Raw genomic sequence first — 18,355 nt, forward strand, 5'->3', positions numbered from 1 at the left:
ACGGATCACAGGACAAAGCAGGCCTAAACTCTATGGTGTTTGTATGACAAAATGGAGTAAGATGAATCTGCTATAAGAAAAAATGCTGCATTGCTTTGAAAGGAAAATATTCTTAATACTGAATCTACCTAAGAAACCCTAAGCAGCTTCTCACTAGCTCTAACTGGATCTCCTCTGAAGCCAGCTCTTCTCATGACTGAAATACAGGCACCGATACTTAAATCTTTCTGTGTAAATGTTAGTGCTTATAATGTGCTCCTAAGAGATTAAGATTAGAACTAAAAAAAAAAAAAAAAAAAAAAAAAAACCAAAAAACACACCACACATAACCACAAAAAATAAAAAAATAAAAAAACACAAAAACCCACAGAACCAAGACAGGCCCTATTTTTCTCGGCCCATGATCACTTGTCAAGCCATGATTAATGCTGTGCTCTGTAGAGGGAGACATTACATCTAGGCTACAACAGACCTAAATTTTACCCTAAGGCAGAAGTCTGATTTAAACATCTCTATTCAAAGTGACATTTGTCCTCTCTTTTCAACCAGTTTCCTCTGAAATTCCAGTAAACTGACTTTGTGACATACAAACGGTCCATTGATTCTAACTTGTCGTGTTGCCTGTCCTTGTAGCAAAGTTGGTTTTGGTGACTGAATGAAGCAAGATGTTATGCATTCAAGAAAAATACAGGAGCAGAGTCCATTAGGTGCTCTATTAAATGCTCGGTTGGATAACAGTGACTACAATTTACGGCTATAAGGATTCCAGCTTACACAGAAGAGCTGAAGATAAATACTGAGGTCAACATTAAAAATCAGAAAATATTTTTATATTCAGGGGTAACAATGGCCTTCATATTCTGAGGTGATGAGCAAAGATTTTTCTTGTATTACAGACAAGAACATGAGCATCGTCAGGGCCACTCCGAAAAGTAATTACATTTTATCTCCTGCCTTTCACTCTGAAATGTCTGCTAAGGTATTTACATTTGTCTGTTAAAAGAACAACAAGTTAGACAGGAGGGAAAAAAACTGGTGGTGATCACTTATCTCAAGTAAATACTATTTCTCCAGTGAATGGTATTATTCCATCTATTTTATAAAGTTATTGTTAGATCCTCTGATTTATCTCTAACCGCTATTGTAGGAATAAAAATAAGACATGCTTATATCTTATAAAGAAACAGCCAAATAGCAGACCTGGACATGTAGAATAGTCAATATCCTTCTTACTGAACATGAAAAAAAGGCAATGTTTGATAATATTAAGCAATTTGGACAGTGCTGGCAAGTTCCTACTAGCCAAGGTAATCTTATTTCTTGCGCTTTTCAGGGTAAATTGATTTTTTTTCCCTCTATGATAATTGAGCAAACTTATACAAGTGTGATGGCATTTTACTTAGTAGACAACACAATAAACAATCCCAAACATGAAGCACCTCACTCATAAAAAAGCATTTTTGTGGTAATTAAGCAAACTGTATTTAAGCTTGCTTTGTGCCAGGATAACAATCAATAGCATTTTGTTGGAGACTGCACTCTACCTGCAGGTGTTAAGCATTGTGCTTGCCTCAGTCAGCCTGCACCATTTTTATTATTAAGCCTTTCTAAATAATTTTGGAAAATAGCAGGCTAGAGGAAGTTGAATCATTACAGTACCTCACAAAAAAAAAAATAAAAAAAATAAAAAAAAATAAATTGTGGCATGTACAAATGACACATTCTTCAAAAACCCATACAAAAACCCATTTAATTCAACAATCCGTAACCTGGAGATGTTACAATTCCAAATTAGAACAAGATTCTTTTTTTTTTTTTTTAAGCAATCCATTTCTGGTTAACTATGATTGTCTATCTACAGAAGGCTGTAAAACCTGAATATTCATTAAGGAAATGTATTTCTGTAACTAAACTGCTTGGAGTACAATCTTCGCAACCCTTGCTGTAGAAACATATCTCATACATTAATGGCAGAAAGAAATATGTAATTCAAGAAAACGTTTGACTGGAAGGGGCTGTAAGCCTGCCATCTTTCAGCTTTAATATGAAGAACGATTTAAAAGAAAAGAATCATATTTGTCAAAGTAAAGCTGGAAGAAATTCCTAAGCCAGCTATATACTCGCATCATATCGCACGTTCTATCTGTATTCCAACAGAGCCACCTAGTACTCTTATTTTCAGAACTGTTGGAAATAAAATGCATATATCTTTGAAAACTACGTAAATATTAAACATGATTGTTACGACTATTGCAAATGGCCCTAAAATAGCTTTTTGTTTTTCCAGTTTTCTTGACATCCAATTACAACCGTAATGGCTTAAATCTTTTACTTCTTTCAAACTGAGAGTTTAAAAAAAAAAAAAAAAAAAGGACAGCTTTTAAGTCTAAAAGCAATACACAAATACTTAAGAAGCTGAATAATGTGTAATTTCAAATCACATTTGTACATCACAAACATCAATCCTAAAAAAATTCTTCAAAGCTGTCTGTTTAACATGACATCTCCAAGTAACACGTCTGACTATGAATTTCACTAACCTATGCTCTGAAGTACACTGCTCTGTAACTGACTGCTTGCCTATCTATGCATGAAGATGATTTCAATTATACACCAGATGTAGTTTAACTTCCCTCGCAGTTCACCAGCTAAAATCCTTAATCGCTACTCTAAATTCTTCTACCGTCAGTCATCCACACAGGTTCCTCAGAGGAAGGCAGAGAAGACAAGCCGCGATTTTTGATACAAAATATCTCCAGGTGGGTATTGGTAAGTTTGTTTTTTTCCCATTATTCCCAGGCACAGCCCTGTTCTCAGCCAGAGCTGCAGTAGAAGCGAACAGTTTTTCCTTATGCGCATGCCAACATTTCAGGTGGACAGGGGATGAACACTGGCTTGGAAACATGTAACCTTTTTAGACCAGATTTCAAGTTAAATAAAAATAATAATAATAAAAAAAACAACTACCCATTCAAAGCATTAAACCCTACATTGGATGAATATTACTATGTACCTGTCAGAATTTATGATGTACTACTCGGCTGTACTGCATGGACAACTTGGAAAAACATTTTCCCTAGCTAGAGACCTCTCCTTCTAACATTCACTCCAGCGAAAGTCATGGACCTTCCCAAAAAGCTCTAACTCAAGACTGGAACATTTTTTTTTTTGTTCATCAGAACTATTCTGTTTGTTAAAATATCACCTTAGTGTCAGCTTTACATAATGCCTTTTTAAAAACAAAAATGACAATTCAACCCACACTACTAACCATAACAGCTACACGCTCCCAGGACTACGCTACCTAGTTTATTTAAATTTTAATAAGGCGCCTCCTTACAAGATAGTAGCATTCCTGAGCAGCTCTTTCTCGACTTTAAGCATTAAAAGCAGTGAGAGATAAATAAAACATTGAGAAAGCTTCTGAAGCTATCACACAAGGACTACGCAAACTTTGCTTTTTTTTTCAGAGCTCTCCTCTTGCTCATTTTGAGAAGGGAAACACCCAGCAGCCTGGTGTTAATGTCTCTGCTGATTGTGAAAATTGCAGCAATAAAAACTCCAACTGCTTGTCTTAAATTAAGACTTGCAAGACTACATGTGAGATCTGTATCTGTACATTAGTTTTTATAACATTTGGAAGTTTGGTTGCCTGCTTTGATGTTGGTCTATTAATGAGCAGGGGAGCCAAAAGCCAGAAAAAAAAAATGTTTACTGGAAATTCTCAAGTCAAAACCTGAAGTAATTGGTTTCTCCACATGATCCCATATCCCGGTTCCCCCAACCACCAGCGCCCTGAGCCAGCTGAACGTCGTCTGCGCTTTTTTGCTGTTGCCAACACAGAGTAACCTACAGTGATTGAAAATGGCAGCTGAAGTGCTGCTGCAGCACATTAATTTTTCTCTAAGTGGTCCAATTTTGTCATCTGAACGCTGAAAATCTTCTTTCTGCTACTTCCCCCTCCCTCCCCCCCCCCCCCCCCCCCAGCCAAATCATGGGAGATTTGTCAAATTTGGGGTTGCCATCACATAAACCAAAGCACAACATCTTCAGTACGATTTTTAGATTATCCCTAATAGCTGTAAGGATAATGCGCTTTCTTCCCAGCACTCTGCACCCCGAGCAGACTAGTTAACAGCAACTTAAGTGTGATAATGGCAATTACACCAATATGTTCCTTTTGTACAACCAAAAGGTACTGCTCCAGACAGCTGAAGACGCTAGATAAATAAACTGCTGAAAATTACCGGAAAGTAATGATGTGCAATTTTAGGACCACTAAACACGCCTGTTTACAAAACGCCCAAAAGCTCATTTAAGAATAACTGAAATCTATATGAATTACTTAATTGCGGGGGGTTTCATAAGGCATACCATATCTACTCGGTTCCTTCGTTAAATGAAAGGAGACTGCAGCACGAGTGAGGACATCCTGCTCTATAGGCACAGCACTTCCAGAGCTTGAAAAGAAAATAATAATAATAATAATAACAATAAAAAATAAAAGCACCCTCCCAATCATCCAATGGAGAACCACCCCCACCAGAAAGGGGGGGGGTTGGGGGAAGCTACCTACCAAACACTTAAAACACGTTTCTGAAAACAGAAAACCTTTATTTCCATGTCTGTACCATTAACTGGAAGGTATGGAAGGAAGGAGTAGAGGAATAGGAAACCAAGATATAGGAAGTTCTTTTTTTTTTTTTTTTGGTGTTTTTTGTTTGTTTGTCTGTTTTCTCCTGCCAGAGACACTGAGCAGCGCAGTCCCTCTGTCCCTAAGAGGCATCTGGCCCCTGGAAGAGGTCCCATCACGCTGACAGATAACTGGATTTGGGTTGGCTTTTGGGCTGGTGGATTATGAGCATTGATTTGCAGAGATAATGAAAGGCCAGGCCGGCCGCCTCCCCTTCATACACATGGAAATAGTCACAAACGGCCCAAACCTGCACACGTTTGGCCATGTACAACAACAGCGGCACACGTTCCACACCGCCACCAGAACGCTTTGCCGTATCTGTTATCAAACTATTTTACGAGGTAATAGTAATTGCAAATGAAGTTATCTCAGCAAACTCACTATAACTGATTAAATGGGATTACAAGAAAAGCTCATTTTCACTTTTTTTTTTTTTTCCTTCTTCCTTCCAGAACAGAAAGGAAATGGAAGCTTAAGGCCGGTGGTGCTCCGAACTTCTCGAGGCACTCCGCACAGCACCCCTCGGCACGAGGCCACGAGGAGCGGGCGGGTCGGCTCACGGGCTCCGCACGAGTGGTCCCGCACCACACGGCCCCGTCTGTCCGCACATCCCCCCGCGCGGTGCGGGTCCGGAGCCCCCAGCAGGCAGCGGGAGCCGTCACTAAAGGTCACTTTTCCTTTTCTTGGAACAAACCATTAATCAATAGAATAGAATTGTCTGAGCGCTTGCAGCAAACGGACCCTGGTTTTCACTCTCGTAATTGCAAAACAGCCGAAGTTCAGAAACATCACCCACACCCACCTCCCCATTTTGCCCCCTTTCAATCCCTGCTGCCCTTTGGGCCTCCGCTTGGAAGCAAATGGAAGACGAACTGAAGTTTTCTCAATTGAGCCGGAGCCGAGAGCCCTTTGATATGCTAATACCCCCCTTCAAACGGTACGGATTCACACTCGCATTAATTCCAACAATTTGTGCAGAACGATGAGAAATAGCACCTCTTTGCGGGGGGGGAGAGGGGGGGGGGGGGGGGGGGAAGGAGGAGGCGGGGGCGGGCGACAAAAGGAGGGGGCGGTGGGGGCCGGGGGCAGCGGAGCGCTCCTCCCGCGGCCACCTCTTCCCCCACCCCCGACCCGGCCCGCACCGGGGCACTGCGCGGCGGAGCAGCACCTGAGCGCGGCTGCCCCGGCCCCGCCGCTCGCCCGGGCCCGGCCGACAGAGCCCGGTGGTATTTTTAGAGGCAGACACAGCAGTGCTGCCTCCTGACACGCTCTGCGTTCTGTCTCCAGATGGCCCCAGATTTCTATATGTGAAAATAAATAGCCAAAAAAAAAAAAAAAAAAAAAGTTGTTCTCACTCCACAACCGACAAAGGGCGATTTATTCCTCTTCTCCCCCCTTTCTCCGCCCCGCACGTAAGGGCGCTTGGGCGAGTTGCACGCAAATAAACCCGCAACAGGTAATCATTTAGCGAGCACCGACGCAACTTTCCCCTCGTGGGAGCCGCACCGGGGCCTGTTCTGCTCCGGGGGCCCCGCAGCTCGGCGGGGGAGAAGGGGGGGGGCGCGGGGCCTCCGCAAAGCCGGGGGGGGTTGCGAGAAGAACCCCCGCGGGGGTGAGCGAGGCGGTGCGGGGCCTCGCCGCGGGCAACGGGCCTCGCCGAGGGGCGCGTTCCTCCCCCGGCGGAGGGGCCGCGGGCAGCGCGTGCCCAGCGCCGAGCAGAGCCGCGAGCGAGCGCCGGGAGAGAGGGGCCGCGGCGCGGGGCTACGCTTACCTCTCTAAGGCGAGGGCGGGCCGGGCTCTGTGGCCCCAGCGGGACCGGCGGCCCCGCCGAGCGGGCGGCGGCGCGGGGTCAGCCCCGGGCGGCGTCGGCGGCGCGGGGCGGCGGGCGGGCGCTGGGCGCTGCGGCGCGGCGGTCTGGGGCTGCGCGCACGGCGGTTTCTCCTCCGCGCAGCCGGCCGGGAGGCTTCGCCGCGGCTAAGTCAACATTTTCCTGCGGTTCTCGACGCTCCGCTCCGCGCGAAACGTACGATGCAGCCAGGCTCCCGCAGGCAGGCGAAGGAAAAATTCAATTAAACGGCAAAAGGAGCGGAGGGGACGAGGTGCGGCGCGCCGGGTGCGCCCAGCCTTGGTTGGAGTCCTTTCTGCGCAGCGATCGGGAGGAGGGAGCCGAGGCGATGCCGGCGGCGGGAGTAGCGGGGAGCAACTCACAAATTTTGCGACGAGCCCCCCCCCCTCCTCTGTCTCTCTGGCGTTCGCGGCGACCTAATTCACATCTCCCCGGGAGGCTCCGGCCTCGCGCGGCCCCGCCGCTGCTGCCCGCCGTCCTCCTGGCCCTGCTGCCCCGCCGGCGGCCGGAGAGCGGGCGGGCACCGCGCGGTACTGGGAAAAACGCAGTACGTACACAGCAGGAGAAAAACCCCAATGAATCGTATCGCAGCCTCCTTTTTGCTCATGCACCTCTCCGTGTGTGACTGGGGATCGCCAAGTCCTGACACAGACTCTCCGGCGGCTCTGAACTGGAGTCACCTCCAGCCTCCTCCCCCTCCAATCTCCTCCCCTCTCTCTCTGCCTCCCCACCCCTGGGCTCAGCTAATCATATAAACATATTAGCACGTAGAGCGGCACCGGCGAAGGACAAAAATCTCTCCTTTCCTTCCTTTTTGTTTTCCTTCCCTCCCCCCTCCCTTCTCCCAGCCGCGGGGGTTAAGGCCAGCACCCGCCCGGCGGCCGCTCGCCTCCGAGGCCGAGCGCTCAGCGCCCGCCGCTCCCGGCCCAGCGCGGGGACGCGGAGTGGCCGCCCGGCTGCTGGGGCCCGCCGCTGCTTGAGAGCGGGGCCGGCCGCCCGCCGCCGCCTCCCCGAGGCCCCTCTGGCTGCCGGCGCGCCGCAGGCCGGCAGGCGTCTCCGCCGCACTTTCTCCTTGGCCGTGCCCTGCGCGCCGCGCTGCCCAACTTGTGCGGCTGGCCCGGCCCGGGCCCAGGTGCGGCACGGCGTGCCCGGTTGCTGCAGCCCGGCTCTGCCCAGCCGACGGCGAACGCACCGGGCTGGCGGGCGGGCGGCCGAGCAGGGAACCGGCGACTCCTTCCCGCCCGCCGAGCGGCTCCGCCAGCCCCTCTCCTCTCCCGCGGCTCTCCCTTCGCCAGATCTCCTCCGGCTCTCCCTCCTCGCGCAGCCGTCGCCAGGGCCGGCGCGGCGAAGCGATGCGTTGGGGAAAACGTGTCAGGGCAGGGTAAACAACACACTTGGAAGCGATTTAAAGGATGCTAAGTTGGCTCGTTCTTCTGCTCTGATGCAGAATGCAGGTTGGCAGCGCTGTTGCATTCCTTCTCCAAATCCCATCTTAAAAAGGAGGGTTTGGGATTGTTGTTAATTTTTTTTTTTTTTTCCCCTCCGTGTTGATGCAAAATTGTGAGGATCCGCTCCGATCTTTCGGGCTGTGCCACATGCACGGGACCCGGCTCTCAAGGTCAACGAGAAGCAGCTGAGCACCGCACGGCTCGTCCTGGCGGGGAGGACGCGGGGGGACGGGGGCCGCTGGGAGCGCCCGTGCGCGGTTCCCGGGCTGGGGCTGCTGCGGTGGCCGGAGGGGAACAGCGGGAGATCAAAGCGGCACAGACCTGGCCTGATCAGCCCATCAGTTATTTATTCAGTTAGTTTAAACCATTCCCTCCCTTTTCTAGCTGCAGCAGTGAAATACAAACCCTCTCAATTGCATCTGCCCACAGGATCTCTGGCACAAGACCCAGGGCTTGTTAAACTCTTCTAGGTCCAAAGCGCATTGACAATTCAGCTTAAAACGCCCACACCACACCAGGAAATCGGGGTCGTTACCTTTTGTTAATGCTAACGGCTTATTTTTTAACTTAATTATTTGGACTCCACTGCATACCTATGCAATTAGTGCTCCAGTTCTGAAAATTCTAACGTGTACTAAGAGAAGCATGACATATTTAAAGGAAACTGGATTGTTAAGTCCTTGCCACAGGAGGTAGTAAGAATCACGGAATGGGCCCAGGGCTCTCCAAAACTACAGGAAATTTTCAACGGCAGTAATGTTGTTGATCAGTCCCTGGAAGCCCCTACACACCACGTTGGCCTTCCTCCAGCCACAGCCCCGGGGAGTGGGGAGCAGCCCCTGCTGCCTGGCACCAAAGGAGGTGTTGTGAGAGCATCTTCCAGAGGCCAGCTTCAGCTGGGTTAAATCTGCAGGCTGCCTTGAAACAAGCTCAGCATGGGAGGATCGTGTGTCTGTGTGATAGTTTTATACCTGCTATGTATAGCTAAAAGTAAAAAAGATGGGTTACACGAGTGCAAAATGCAGTGAAAGAGCAGGTTTTCTATTTTTTCCACACATTTTTTTTAAGTTCTCTGTACATCACCAGTATAGCTGTATGCCCTTTCTTGCTGAAAATATCCTTATAGATATCTTTACAGAACCCTAAAGAACCCCTTGTGCTCCAACTGGAATTCAATCATAAAGGCGTTTGGAAGTATTTTATTAGAAACGTTTTCCTTGAGACGATTGGATGCGTCTCTTATGGAGACATCCTTAAAAAGGGAGTCACAGAGATGTAAAGAGATCCATATCGATTGGCTCTTATTTTACCATATATCCAACATATATCATTAACACATCCTACTTTTTGTCAAATAAATGCAATTGCAGATAAACAGTGGTTGCCCCGAGCTAACAGCCTTTTCCTTAGTTGATGAGATCAGGACTTAGCCAGAAAACAGTCGAGAATACAAGAATTATGTGGGGTTGGCAGTTTTCCTTGGAGAGGAAGCAAGAGAGAGGAATTCTTCCATTTAGAGCAAAAAACTCAACTGGTTTCTGTAAGACATTTTTACCCTCCCCAAAGGTTGAAAACATCTGCAGAGCTGGGGCTTGTGTTAATATCTGCTGAAGTGGATTCACCTACACGGATTCAGCTGCAGGAATAAACTGAAGTTTATTTTCCCCATTTTCATCAAAAAACTTCTGGAATCATATTTATTTCTGCGTGCAGAAAGGGAATTTTGCAGCTCTGAGTTGTAAAAGTGAGTTTTAAACAATTGGTAAAAATGTAAGCAGACACCTTTCAGCATTTCTTCAGAAAACATGTTTCCATTAATTCTCATTGAATCCAAACTAGGATATAAGAATACCTGGCAGAAGCGTATATCCTTTTGGCAACTAAAACATTATTCAAGCAATTAATTTGACTTCATATGAATCAGCTGTTTCTTTAAAGCAGGACAATTCTATACACATGTAGTCATAGCATCCTTAAATCTGATCCTTTGTTTTTCACTCAGCCACAATTAGTGCCAGATTTGAATATTAAGATACTAAAAGGAGTTGCAACAAATCAAGTCTCTTTTCACCATTAAAACTGCCCACTGTTTGCTTTTGCTGCATCCCTATAAAATATGTACTTAATTCCAAGACCCCACAAGTAAATACAGAAAGTAGATTTCCCTTAAATGCTTGCTTTGCTGCTACATCACAAAATATCAAGCTTAGAAATACTGCAAGCAACGTCATACTCCTAGTAAGACTACTCAATAACATTTTTACCTACCCCTTTCACTAACATTAAATTTTGTAATGTTTCAGCTTAAGCTGTATATTCTGCGTGCTTTGCTATCAAATTACTTTGGTGAACCTGCTGGATTGTGTCCTTGAAAAGCTAAAAGCAAATTCATCATAATTTTTTGAATAAGCACAAGATCCGTACGTCAGTGAGCATTTCTAGGGACTGTCGATAGGATGGTAAGAACTGGAAGGGATGCCACTGTCAACTATGTGCTTGGAGAAGGTGTATCTGAAAAAAAATTAAAGTTATGGCAAACAGTAGCCAAATTGTGATGTCTACACATATAATACTGTTGACTTCCCCAGAGGGTTTAGCTGCTGTTGTTTTGTGGGAGTTTTTACCCTACGACTGCATCTTACATCTGCCTCTCCTTAAAAAAAATGATTTTAAAACGTTTGAGTATCTTGATAAATATTCTTTGTATTACCAAAACAGTCAGCTGTTCCACGAGAAACGGTTAGCATGGATTTTATGCAACCTATTTTTACATTACTGAAGTTTTATGAAATGACTGAACTTTAAATACTAGCGGCTGACATTTCCTCCTATCTGTACGTACTCGTGTGAATAACATATCAACGAACAAATAATTAGATGTAACATTAGCAAAGACTTTTGAAAGAGGTTGCATATATATAGTACAGTAGCATCAGCTAAAAGTGGTGTGATGTAAAGATGCGGTTTAATTTGTACATGTAAAGGTAGCAAACTATTATATGATGTTACCATTTCAGCTCAAAACTGAGAAGGCCAAATTTTTGCTTGCTTCATTTCGGAAAAAAAATACCAATTATTTTTCCAGACAAATGTATGCAAACAAAGCGCAAACGATATAAACTATAATAGGAAATATGTAATGTATTGTCTTAAAACTTTGGAAATATATCTTTACAATTACTGGGCTTTTGAGCTAAGTAATTGATTTAAGTGTCACTTGGGGAAAAAAAATTAAATTCATCAATAAAGTGAGAGAATTCTGCAGCTGTTCCTAACAAATAAACACAATATGAATTTGCATTAAACATAGTTTACTTCAGTAATCAATTTTAATGACTTATAATCTATATCATTATTTAAGAAATGACAAAATCATTGACTTACTCATAACGCTTGCTAATTGTTTTTTAAAATAAATTCTACACATGACTAGGGAAACACCCATTTCCATTTGCTTTATGTTAAATCAACATCTAACCACTCATGGTGATTTCATTCAAAGAAAACAGAAGGAACACATTAGCTGTGTGGTTAAAGAGATTGATGGGCTTCAAACATTTTAACCATGGATGCTTTTTTTCCAACTGTAGAAACTCATGTTTTTAATTTAAGTAGCTTCAAGAAAATGAAGATCATTTTATTCAACAAAGCTGTTGTTTCTTATTTCTTAGATAGAAATTAATTTAATTTGGTTTAATTAAGTAATATTAGAAGCAAACTTGTACACAGAAAATGCATCTATGAAACAAAAGCACGTGTACACCATATTAACTAGGTATGCTGAAACAGGATTCTTGTATCACATTAAGAAATAAGAAGACATCAGTAAGATTTTTAACATTCAGATGCATGTTTTTATGTTCATGCTAAGATACTGCAGTTGTTTCTCCCCTCTATGAAAAGTAAATGTTGGGGAGCGATAGAGCTCTGTGTTGTTGAAGAAGTACATTTGCTACTAGAGGCTTTGAGAATTTGTGTGTGTATGTTGGTGGACAAGAGTTTACAGTTTAATTCTACAGGCATGTATAAAGGCCAAAGAGTTTTCAAGATTGAGCTGTTAGGAGTCATGTAGCAGAACATGCTTATAAAAAGACAAGTACAATTCCCTGTTTTCATATAGACAGCTCAGTACAGGAACAGAAACAATGATATCAGAAAAGGAACTACAGTGCTGAGCTTTTGGTGAAGGAGATGTGTAATGAGATCCTAATTCTCCAACTAGTCTTGCACTTTTCTAGGTTCCCTTTTATCCAACTTCTATATCTGCCTAGGCATTATTTTTGTATTTAGGCAGCAAATAGTGTTTCTTATGAAAAGAAGCAAGGCTCAGGAGAATTGTAAGAAATTAAGTAGATTTTTCTATTTAAAATAAATGTAATTTTGTCTGGCAGGTAGGAAGTTCCTTCTCCTCTTCCCTCTTGTGTACAGTTTGTTGTGACTTTGCTGAATCTCTGTATTTCTTTCAGTCACTAATTTGCAGCCAGAGGAGTGTCCCACATCTCAGAGGGGAACATGTGGAGATCCCAGTGTGTTCTCACACCTCTCCTTGCTTCGCTGCCCTACTGCTTGATGTAACAGCAGGAAGATTTGAAACCAGATGCAGGAAGAACTAGCTGTCTATGCCAAACCCTTCTATCTCTTATGATTTACTTTATGAATCTTCTGTTGTGGATCTAAAGCTTATATCCATTACAGAGTGCTTTTAACTAGAATATTACCTAGTACAGCTGGTCAGTCTCATGCCACAAAATGAAAGGTGATGCAAAAACGATGAACAAAGTATGGAGAATTCAAAGACAGACCATATTTGCCATTATGAGTCCTTGAAGGCTTTTCTGTTCTCACCCAAGAATCTAATATAATCAACATAGGTATATCACTAAAATCCATGTTATTGATGTCGTAGAATTGGAGGGGTTGGAAGGGACCTCTGGAGATTCCTGAGTCCAACACCCCTTGTAAGGCAAGTTCCCTACAGTAGGTTACATACAGGAAAGCATCCAGGTGGATTTGGAATATCTCCAGAAGAGAACCCTCTCTGGGCAGCCTCTTCCAGTGCTCTGTCACCCTCACAGTAAAGAAGTTTTTTCTCATGTTCAGATGGAACTTCCTGTTTTCCAGTTTGTATGCACTGCCCTTTATTTTGTCACTGGGCACCCATAGAAAAGAGCCCAGCTCCATCCACTTGACACTCACTCTTTAGATAATTATAGAAATTAATAAGATCCCTTCTCTGTCTCCTTTCTTGAGCCTGATCAGCCACAGGTCTCTCAGCCTTTCTTCATAAGGTAGGTGCTCCAGGCTCCTCATCATCTTTGTGGTCCTCTGCTGGACTCCCTCTAGACATTCCCTGTCTTTCTTGAACTGGAGAGCCCAGAACTGGACACAGTATTTCAGTTGTGGCCTCCCCAGAGCAGAGTAGAGGGGGAGGATCACCACCCTTGACCTGTCAGCCACGTTCTTTTTAATGCACCTCAGAATATCATTGGTCTTCTTGGCCACAAAGGCACACTGCTGACTCATGGACAACCTGTTGGCCACCAGAACACCCAGGTACTTCTCCACAGAGCTCCTTTCCAGCAGGTCAGCCCCTAACCTGTACTGATGTCTACGTTTTTTCCTCCACAGGTGTATCCATTTATCATTTTTGAACCTCATAATATTCCTCTCCATCCAACTCTCCTACCTGTCCAGGTCTTGCTGAAGGGCAGCAAGACCTGGTGTGTCGGCCACTCTTCCCAGCTTTGTATCATCAGCAAACTTGCTGAGGGTACATTCTATTCCTTCATCCAGGTCATCGATGAAGAAATTGAACAAGAGTAGACTCAGTGCCAATCCCTATGGAACACCACCATTTACAGTCCTCCAATTAGAATTGGCGCTACTGATCAGAACCCCCTGATCTCTGCCAGTAATTCAGTTCTCAATACATCTCACTGTCCACTCATCTCTACCACCCTGCCTAAGCTTACCTACAAGGACGCTATGGGAGACAGCGTCAAAAGCCTTGCTGAAGTCAAGGTACACAACATCCACCACTTTCCCCTCATTTACCCAACATAGCTATCATAGAAGGCTACTGGATTTGTCAAACATGATTTCTCCTTGGTGACTGCTCCTGATAAGCTTATTTTCTTCTACCTGCTTGAAGATGACATCCAGAAAAATTGTTCTTTGCAGGCATGGAGGTGAGGCTGACTGGCCTGTATTTTCCTGGGTAAATACTCATCTTTATCTACAGGGCACTACAAACCCAATAAGATTTAAATGCCTATACTTGGTGTAAGGTTAGTTTTACTTTCTTAAGAAGTTATGGCATAAAATACATCAACTTATTGGACCATCAACCAGAACTCAGGCCTCCCCATTCCAACTGACTACCCAGACCACGGAACTACACTCATGTTCTCTTGGGTGCTCTCTCTTTCTGACCCAGTGAATCCTGAATTGCTTTCTGCCTGGTATGCAGTTTTAACAGGAAAAGTGGAGAATATCTCCATCTGTGATCAAGCTGTGGGTTAGAGAACTTGTTAGCTGGAAAGTGAGGTGCCTGTGAGTCCCTTCTGGCAGGAGAGAACTGATCCTATTTCACAAAGGACAAGTCTCCTACTGCCAGCTGTAGAATAAAGGTACACCTTGAAAGGAAAGTGGTGATTACTGATGAATTTGTGACAGGATAACTGTGTTGGTGGGTGCCAGCTGTTCGTTAGATGCTCAGTTCTGTTTTACAGGCAGTCTTAGCAGTGACATAGACATAGACCTTCTTAGTTTGATTTGTCTTGACTGAAGCAGTGTTTGGCATAATGAGCATTAGAGCTGCAGGAATATTCAGCAAAAAGCCATGGAAATGCCTACTGAACAGGGATATCCTCCCCAAGTAGGCAGCATTGAAGAGAAGAAATTTTTAAGCTTAAGGGCTTATATTCCTTCCACGTTTCTCCTTTATAGTTTAGCTGTCGGAATTCTATACAATGCCTAATGAAAATCTGGTCCATAATCACAATCATCAAGTTCAGAGATATGGTAATAGGTTATGAACAGGAAAGAACGGGGTGTTCAGGATCAATCATGAAATAAAAGAATCTCACACTGGGTATTCCTCACCTCATGATTGCAACTTTCAAATTCCCTTATCAAAAGGCAGGGCTTGAGAACCATATTTGCTTCCAAACTTACACATTCTAGTTCATATATATTGTTTTTTCAGTATGCCACCAGCTTTTATTCTGTAAGAACAAGTGTGGGGTTTTGTTGTTTTTTGTTCTTGTTATTTTTGGTTGTTCTTTTGTGTGTATGTTTTTTTGTTGTTGATGATGTTTTTATTGAGTTTTATTTAAAATGTTCCGTAGTCATGATGCTTTAAGTACATGTCATCTGGTTCTGCTTCTCAATTTCCCATGCTGCTTCTGGAAGGGCTCATAACCCGAAGTTGATTGGTTATACTTGCTTTGATTTTGTTTTGTGGTTTAAGCCAAGGACTTGGTCCTTTCTATGTTTTTTACAAGAATCTATTTTTTCCTCTTGGTGCTGATTGCCATTGAGATGCTGACAGTTACGTGATTGGCTCCCTCTGGAGCAGATACCAGAGATGCATCATGGATCACTGGTCAGGGAGTGACAGAACAGCGGCACAGTCAGTCTCCCCCCTCCACAGCCACTCCATACATCAGTACTGCTTTGCAATCCATCTTGGCTGGCATAGGCAGAGAACAGAGAGGGAGACCCAGATTTGTTTCCAGGCTTACATCTTCTCATTCATATTTTGTCACGGTTGCATTACATTGCCAGGTGTAACTTGTAGTTGTAAGAACAGTCATTTTTCCTTCATTGAAACTGCCTATAAAAGCCTCCATTTCAGTAATGATTTGTTATACACTACAAACACCTGCTGCACACAGAAATTAATATCACTAAAACATAGGGATCAAAGATATTCCACCCTTTTTTCTCTAATTAAATGATCATTTACTTCTGACAGACCTCAATGTTTTTGACAAATAGTATTTGAATCTGATTGAAGGTATGGCTACGCCTTCCTAAACACACTGCAGTCAAAGAACGATATTACTACCATGCTCCTGTTGTGAGGAACATCTATTGACTGCCAATTATAAATATTGAAATACATTCAATAATTAATTAAGATGTTATTTTCTATCCCACTATGAGCACTGGCTGCTGTCTGTGGAATAATCATCACCGAAGTATGATATTTTTTATTTTATCAGGTAAATCACAGTTCTGCATTTAATATATCAGTTAAGCTCTTATCACATGCTTGGAAAGCAAAGAGCTCTGCATGCATTTACACAGGAGAGGGAGAACTTCCTGCATATGCAGCCACTGACTCTTACTGAAGAATAAACCACAAATTTGCACTGTACCATTTAGGTGGCCAATTTTGCCTTTCTGTTTTCTCTTCCTGTCCCCTCTCTATTATGGATGCATTGGTTTAATTTGCTTTCTTTAGAATTTTTGTTGATAGTAAAATGAATGTGCAAATTCCCTATCAGTTGTATATATTAATATAATTCCCTCTCAAATACAGCTTATTAAAATTAGTACTGGTAAAAGGTGAGATACATATTCATACAGTTATTTACATAAATCCCATTCAACTTTATGCACCCTAAGCTTTAATGCAAAGTATCTACTACCGCAGGTAATTTTAGCACAAGCGAAACAGCACAGAAGTGACATCTGACTTCCCAAAGATTCAGTGTCTTTAAATAAACGGATTATTTGGAAAGAAAGAATTCCATAAGAAATTACATTTTTGACGTTGTTATTTTTATGAATAAAGATTTACTTTAGTATTCTGCATATTTTAACTCTGCCACTTAATGCAATGAAATTCTGAGTTTCCGAGGAAGTTACTGGTCAAAATTTATCACCTTACAATCCATTACCATAGTCAACCTTACCAATTAGATCTTTTATTACAGCACTAAAGCTATCCAGCCAACTCTGTTCTGCCTTGCAACTGAGTTCAAATGCATTTTCTAAAAGATTAGTACAAGATTAGTACAATTGTTCAGTAAGAATATTAGTACGAAGCAACTTATGAGATACTGCACACTCAAGACCCCAAAGTAAATTTTACAAAATGAATATTTATTGGAAATCAATCAATTGTTATCAGTTTTATGATGAAAATATACTTAAAATCAGTACTGATAGACTTATTGATCTGCAGGTTACCTAGTTGGATAACTTGCATTCTAACTATGAGAAAAGTCACCAGGTCATTATGTAGTCTTGGAGAATTTAGGCATCATCTATTCCTTGTTGTGAAAGACATTTGCTACTAAAAATATATATTAACATCTACTGCGTGCAGGTGCAGATTCTACTTAGCCATGCAGCTCTATTGGTGTAAGTGATGTTTTTCTAAGTAAACAGAGGAGATGCAAGGTCATGAGACGGACAATGGCATATATCTCTCAGAAAATTATTCTGTTGGTACAGGCCTGCAACTTTTATATTTTCCTTTGCATAATGCAGCAACACATTATGACTTATAACAGTCTCTGTTTTTCACAATTTTCCAGTTAATGCAAGTAATGTTTAAATACTCTGAAGTTAGATTATTAACTTCCACAAAATAGAAACAGATGTGTGTCTTAGTATGCCATTAAATTTATGATTTACATAGTATTCCTGAATACAGCTGAGCAGAGGCCAATGATTCTAATTTGCTCTAGATTTACAATAACCTGATCTGGTTTTTGTAAGTACTGAAACACTTTAAACAAAATTAGAAAGCCGTTGTGCTTTGTGTGATTAAAGATGCAATTCCCTTTGGGGTAATGAGAAGAGTTAGAACATGTTTCTTTCTTTATGGATGTTTCTATTATAAACACGAGTACCATATACTATGTATTTTTTGTTACTATTTCCTTCTTTTTAATTATAAAGTAAACTGATTGAGTTGTACTGGAGTTACACTGAAACTCCGCCAAAATCTAACTAAAGAATGCATGCAGAGGTTCATAAAAATCCTTAAAATTCTTCTGAGGGTCTTAAGGTCTTTTTAGACAAATACTAGTTCCCTATAGTTTTTAGAGACCAAAACATCTCTCTGATTTTAAATAACACAATTTACAGATCTATTTAAAAAGCTAATGTATTTCTCAGCTTATTAGACTGTGCTAACATACAAAACTTTACAGGACAGAGTTTGAGGGAATGCATTGCAATTTAGATATGGATATACAGAATTTCACTCTCTACAGCTCCCTGAAAGGAGGCTGTGGTGAGATGGAGGTTGGCCTCTTCTTCCAGGTAACTAGTGATAGGATGATAAGCCTTAAGCTGTACCAGGGAGGTTCAAGATGGATATTAGAAAAACTTTCTAGAAAGAGT

The 18,355-nt window shown here is 42.8% G+C and overlaps 1 protein-coding gene across 37 annotated transcripts in view; it reads right to left on the reverse strand.

Annotated features, from left to right (window-relative positions):
• The window catches only part of ADGRL2 (adhesion G protein-coupled receptor L2), a 382,604-nt gene that overhangs the window by 148,820 nt on the left and 215,429 nt on the right, over positions 1-18,355 (reverse strand). For 3 of the 37 annotated variants that reach the window (XM_025152839.3, XM_040704605.2, XM_040704635.2), the window contains exon 1: positions 6,468-7,165. The exons of 33 other annotated variants lie outside the window; for them this stretch is intronic. The gene's annotated coding sequence lies outside the window, so the exon portion shown is untranslated. Of the gene's footprint in view, positions 1-4,374; positions 4,461-6,467; positions 7,166-18,355 lie in introns of those variants that run through there. One more of the 37 variants, XM_046944444.1, reaches the window with a different exon arrangement.

The sequence above is a fragment of the Gallus gallus genome, chromosome 8 (assembly GCF_016699485.2).
Source record: "Gallus gallus isolate bGalGal1 chromosome 8, bGalGal1.mat.broiler.GRCg7b, whole genome shotgun sequence".
Lineage (NCBI taxonomy): Eukaryota > Metazoa > Chordata > Aves > Galliformes > Phasianidae > Gallus > Gallus gallus.